Genomic DNA, 6,233 nt, shown 5'->3' on the forward strand with positions numbered 1-6,233 from the left:
CCCGTGAATAAAGGTGTGTGTGTGTGTGTGCTGGGGAGGCATTCATAGCCTCCCACACCTCGTGGGGCCCAGAGAGGATGCCAATACCAGCACATTTTCCTTATGACAATGACATCTCTTCCAGGAAGGAGAGAGAGAGAGGGGAGAGGAAGAGCCAGTTGAGGGTGGGGTGGAGCTGGGTTGTGGGTCAGTGCCAAGTCCTGGGACGGCTCAGACCCAGCGCTGGGACACCACCTGCTAAAAGCAGTGCCCTGCGGCCTCGGCTCCTGGCCCCCGGCCCTGGCTGCCTCGTATATCAGTTTATTTTGGTTTCAGGAGATGAAGAGGAACAGACAAGAGTCCGACATTCACCCTGGGCAGTGTTCTGGAGCGGGGTGGACAGAGGGCAGACGGCAGGGGTGGGGAGGGCCCACAAAGGCCCCAAGTCCCTGGAGGGAAGAAGGCGCATCTTTGGAAGGGAAAGAAGGAGCCAGGACAAGGCAGAGGAGTCCCGGCCTCTCCTCGTCTCTTTAAAACAGGTGCTATGCCCTGTGGGCTGGGCCGACCGACAGTGCCTTTCCTGGGAAGCAATCCGGACCCCCCTCAACCTCCCAGCTCAGGGCACCAAGGCAAACTCCAGGGAGAGAAGACAGACGGTCTTCTCCACGTATAGGGAGCAGAGAGAGGGCATATCACTCACCCTCAAGATGGGCGAGAAGGGCAGGTCAGCCCCACACCCTGTCGACATCCTAGATGTGGGGGTGACACCCACAGGATGAGGCTTCACCACCCTGCAGGGCCCCTAGGACTGGCAAAGGGCTGTCTGGTCCTGGCCCCATTATTTCCAACAGCCCACATGCGTGGAAAGGGAGGACCAATGGGATCTTAGAAGGATTTCCATCAAAATTAGCAGATTTGAGGTGCAAACTCAATCATGGGACAGGCTGTTTGCAGCCAGCTGGGGCCTTCTGGGCCATGACTGACCCCTCAGAGAAGAGTGGCCAGGACAGACGAGCAGGACAGAGAGGATGGCAGAGCCATGGCCTCAGCCAGCCTCACAGCTCTAAACCCCACGCCCGCCTTGTACAAATCGCCAACTATCCTCCGCTGGCAGCCGCCGAGTTATTCCCACCCCAAGGGGGGCATAGTAAGGTTGTCTTGCTCTGCTCTGGAGTTTCAGCCCTTGATAAGGAGCCACAGGCAGCAGAAACCTGTAGCCCCAGCGCCTTCTGCCTGTGAGCTCTGACCTTCTCCAGGGAGAGTCTTGCCCCTGGAGGGTGTCCTGGGCCTGGTGGGGACATGCTTGGAGCATGCTTCGTCAGTCCTGTGCAGACGATATCTTCCTTGCTGGGAGATGCCATCAGCGTGCAGTCTGAGTTAGCACTCCTCCTGGTTCCAGCAGGGGCACTGGTGTCAGATCATTCCAGCCCATTCCTTGCTGGATCTCGCCGTGCCTGAGTCCTACTTGGGAATCTGAGAACGAAGTTAAACCCAAGTTAGCTGTTGGCAACAGGTTTTCCATGAGTGTAAATGCATTCAGAGCAGAGCTGGGAGCTTTCTCTTGCCTTTCAGCTGGCGGGAAGGGCCCCTCCTAAACAAGACCAGCACGTAGCAGGCCCGCCCTCCTTCCCCAGGAGTAGCCACTGGCTGTGTCAGACACGGCATGTCCTGCTGGACACAGCAGCTCCTGGCCGGCCCCTCGCCATCCGGATGAAGCTGGGACGAGGTCTGGGGCCCCATTCCTTCCATGACTGCAGTGGAGATTGGAAGGCAGATGCCTCTTGAGTGCAGGCCCTGGCCCAGCACTCTGGAGGCAGAGCTCTCGGGGAGCCAAGTGGCTGCTCCAGATACGCAGCTTTACCCATTTGGCACCTCTGCAGGGGCAGCCAGCCGAACGGCAGCTGTCTGCTCTCAGGTTTCAGCTCTCACCTCGGCCTTGCTCCTCAGGACCCAAAGTGGCCAGTGATGTGACATCACACAGGGGTCAGCCAGCCCCAGCACTGGGGAAGGCCTTGGGCTTGCTCTGGTGAGGAGGACCTGGGTTCTGAGTGTGGGGCAGGTCTGGGGACACAGTGGGGGACCAGGGGTCCCGACATCCTGGGGGTGGGAAGGGATGGACAGGCGCCCCGATTTACCATCTCTTCCTGGGGTCCGGGTACCTGCATGGCCGTCCTGTGAGGGAGGCGTTATCATCCTGCTGTTCAGATGGAGTCACCAAGGCCCTCCTGGGTCTTGCCTGGACTGGCAATGGTGACACCTCTGCCCACACAGCCTCTGTCCCATGAGAGCTGAAGGAGCAGACCAGCAAAGGATGTCAGAACTAAAGGTCCTCAGGGCTCATCTGCTCCAAGTTCCTTCTTCTGAGGAGGGGAGACCAAGCCTGGAGAGTGAGAGGCTCTGTCAAGGCTTTGCAGAAGCCAGAGCTTCCAGAAACCCGTTCGGTGCTTTTCTGCAGCTCCCTCCCAGGCTTATGGTGTGACCGGAGTGGTTGATACTCACGCCGTAGACCCTAAAACCCAAGTCATTGGGGTAAGTGACAGAAACCCCAACACACTAGAGGGAGTCGAGCCCAGAAGGCAGGCTGGGCTTCCTCCTGGGCACATTTAAGATGCCTGCTGCCCCCTGGAGACTCCAAGAAATGCTTGGGGGCATGGCAATCCTGGTTTGCAACAGACCACAAGCCCTGTTGAGCAGTGGAGGCTTCAAGCACAGGCAATTTGGGTGTCGATGTCATCGTGCCTCCTTGTTCCCACTCCAGGAGGTCAGGCTGGGGCCACTCCTTTAGCACAGAATCGCTTGTAAAGTGTCTGCCACAGAGCTCCCTGTGGAGCCCAGTGGCTAAGAGCCCAGATTCTGGAGTCATCTGCCAGCTCCACCACTTGCTAGCTGTATGACCTTGGACAACTGGCTTAACCTCTCTGAGCACTGGCTTCCTGATCTATAAAACGGAGGGAAAATGGTGGTACCCATACTCCACAGGAAGGTAGCAAGGACTAAAATATATATATATCTTCTTTAGAATAAAGACTAAGGCTTACGTATATATCTAAAGACTTACATACGTATAATCTTCCTTAGAATGAAGTCTTGTAAATGTTAGAGGTTGTTATTAGCTTAAACTTCCCAATGGAGACAGAGGGGATGGTGGTTGGTTGGACACAGTGGTTCTTGACTTGGGACAGTTTCCCCCCAGGGACATTTGACAATACCTGGAGACATTCTGGTAGCCACAACTAAGGGTGGGGGGCGCTACTGGCATCTGGTGGGTAGAGGCTGGGGATGCTTCTAAACATCTCACAGTGCACAGCACAGCCTCCCCAACACAGAATTAATGGTCCAGATGTCCGCGGTGCTGCGGTGGAGAAGGCCTGGCTGGAGGGGCAGCATGGGGTGGGAAGAGGACATGTAGGGCAGAACGTGGTCTGCACTGAGCGGAGGGGGCCGTGCAGGGGCCTCTCCCTTGCTCCCTGAGGACGGCCTTGGAGTTCAGGAATAGCTGTCTCAGGAGGACCAAGTGTTTGGATTTCAAATGCCTTGTGAGCGCTATAGGGGGGCTCATTGAACCAGCTTCTATACCAGCCCTGAAGGCCACTGCAGGAGGAGATGCAGCCTTGGTCTGAGTAAGGCAGAGGGAAGGCGATCTCCGTGAAGCCAGGGGGTTCTCCGTTAAGCAGGGAAGGGGCCCTGGATGGGTCTCAGCCCTGCTAGAAGCTGGTGCCATCAGACACACGCACACAGGCACTGACAATGCTTAGCTCACATGCACACTGCACACACAAAGTGCGTGTTCTTTAAGTGAAGAAAAGAGGTGAATTTAATCCACCAGTTGGCAGGAGAGTTGGCCATCAGACTAGTCTTATAAAAACATTAAGCAACTGTTGAAGTCTCTTGTTTTCTAAAAGTATAGCTCTCCGTCTCTTTCTTGGTGCATGTGTGTGTATGCACATGCGTGTGCACATGTTGGCTGAGAGACACCTGACACACTGGAAGGAGCTTGGGCCTAGCCACCAGAATGTTCTGCAAATCTTTCCCCTCTCTGAAGCCCTGAGAAACGGAGGAAGAAGATGCACCGTGGACCTGTTAAGAATACAGAAACCAGAGGGAGCGGCTGTAAGTCGCTCCACCCACATATCTTTGTGCTCTGAGAATACAAATTCTAATTGTAGGTCTTTTGGAATCCACATCAAGCCTACCTAAACATTTTCGAAATCAGAAATAAAAAATGGGATAACAGGGATCTCGCAAGAGTCTCTGAATCCTGGAATTCAACCTCTGATCAAGCATAATTTCAAAGGAACTGGCTGTTGGGCAGAATTCAGTCAGTGTGCGTGTTTGCAGCGGATCTGTGTGCACAAGGACACTCTCCTCACACACATGCACACATGTGGTCTTGTACGTGCCCCAGTGAGGCTGCCCCTCCAGGGACCCCTAGGGTGAGCTGACCTTGGAGCAGAGCAGACGAGGCGTTTATCTCACACAGTCCTGAGGGGCAGACGTGGCCGTCTGCATTTCACACCCAAGGAGATGGAGGCTCAGAGACCTTAAGATATATTTCCAAGTTCACTCAGCTAATGCAGGGTCCAGATTTTAAATTGTCTTCCTCTCTCTCTGTTCTTGCTTTTCTGCCCTTCCTTTTGAATTTTCCCGGTGCCACTGAAGCGGCCGGCTGCACTGTCTGAATTGCACTGTCATCGCTCCTGGCCTGGCCCCTCCGAGCGTGTGACCCGGGCACATGCCGCGCCTGCCAACTGCCCAGGCCATGCTCTGGGGGTGGATGTCCTGTGGCGACAGACGCTGCCAGCCGGGCTCCTGGGATGAGAGTGGACTTTCGTGTTGGTGCGTGGCCTGTTTTGTGGCCCCTCCTGTCTGGCCAGCTGGCCTCTCAGCCTCTGCCCTTCGCTCAGGGCCTCTGGGCCTATATTTAGCACCAATGCCTGGCCCCATGGGGTCAGTTGTCTGTTGTGCCACACGTCCCAGGAGAGGGACTGCTGGGGCCTGAAGATTATCTCCAGGCTGCGGTGCCCCGTGGCCTGGTGTCTGACCAGGGCCGTCTGGTGTCTGTGGGCTGAGGGCTCTGCGTCCCCCTAGGGGCAGGTGGGTCCTGGGAGAATCAGCATAACCTCATGAGGCGGGTCGCCAGGCGTCTTGTGGGACCTCCGAGGCCTCTGCAGTCAGCCCCATGCCATCCGCAGCCTCACTGCCGCTTGGTGCCCCCACCCTCACTCACCTGTCTGTGCGTTCGAGCCGTTGGTCCCTCTGGGACCTGGAATGCCCTTTCCCTCCGCAGGTTCTGCGGGGTGGTGGCTGTGGGGTTGGAAGGGGTGCTGCAGCCGGCAGCCCGCTGTGGGTCTGGGCAACTGCCAGGCAGTTCACTCAGCCCGTCTCTGTGCCCCAGTTTCTCACCTGTAAGTCAGGAGTGTAAGCAGCACCTTCCTCACGGGGCTGGCGTAAGGCTTAAATGAGGAAACACACCGAGAAAGTCCAGGGCAGTAGCTGCTTGAGGCAATGCTCAATAAATGTAACTATTACTATTTTTATCCTCAAGCCACAAATTAAATGCTGTGAGCCCTACTAAGAGCCAGAAGCAGCGTCAGCTGCTGGGATATACAATCTCTACAGGTGGGGAGGCACTATCCCACGGCATGGGGAGGGGTGGGGAGGGGGGCGGTGTCAGGGGCCAGGAAGGAGGACTGGGAGAAGGTGGGGGGTCTGGGAGGAACGGACAGAGGGGTGGGGTCGGGGAGGGTGAGTGGGGAAAGATGGGGTCAAGGAAGAGGGGTAGAGGGAGGGGGGGAGTCAGGGAGGAGGGGTGGAGGGAGGGGTGTGGTCAGGGAGGAGGAGGGGAGGGAGGGATGAGTCAAGAAGGAGGGGTTGAGGGAGGGATGGGGTCTGGAAGGAGGAGGGGGATAGGGGAGGGGGTCAGGGAGGAGGAGTAGAAGGAGGGGTGGGGTCAAGGAGGAGGAGGGGAGGGAGTTGTGGGGGTCAGGAGGAGGTGTGGGGTCAGGGCTGGGGTTGGGAAGGCCTTCCAACAAAGGAGGTACAGGCTGCCCTGAGTCTTGGTGGATGAAGGCTGTGGAGGTGCACAGGTGGGTGCAGGGCATCCCCGGCAGAGGGTACAGCATGAGCTGAGGCCCGTGGCACTGAAGCCTGCAGCCAGCGGGCAGCCCCAGGAGACACGAGCGGCCAGAGTGCAGGGTGTGGGGAGGGCGAAGTGAGGCTGGAGGAGTCGGCAGGCACTGGGCCAGCACAGCTTC

The 6,233-nt window shown here is 57.2% G+C and overlaps 1 long non-coding RNA gene across 2 annotated transcripts; it reads right to left on the reverse strand.

Annotated features, from left to right (window-relative positions):
- Positions 1-1,314: 1,314 nt before the first annotated feature.
- On the reverse strand, positions 1,315-5,597 carry LOC106825382 (uncharacterized). Of its 2 annotated transcripts, none has more exons than XR_001396632.3 (3): positions 5,383-5,597; positions 2,115-2,359; positions 1,315-1,452 (listed from the first exon to the last, which is right to left on the reverse strand). It is a non-coding gene; the product is annotated as an uncharacterized lncRNA (long non-coding RNA). The 2 variants fall into 2 exon arrangements; XR_006530362.2 differs by having other exon boundaries at positions 2,139-2,359; positions 5,383-5,593.
- Positions 5,598-6,233: the final 636 nt, after the last annotated feature.

Source organism: Equus asinus, chromosome 7 (assembly GCF_041296235.1).
Source record: "Equus asinus isolate D_3611 breed Donkey chromosome 7, EquAss-T2T_v2, whole genome shotgun sequence".
In the NCBI taxonomy this organism is placed as follows: Eukaryota; Metazoa; Chordata; class Mammalia; order Perissodactyla; family Equidae; genus Equus; species Equus asinus.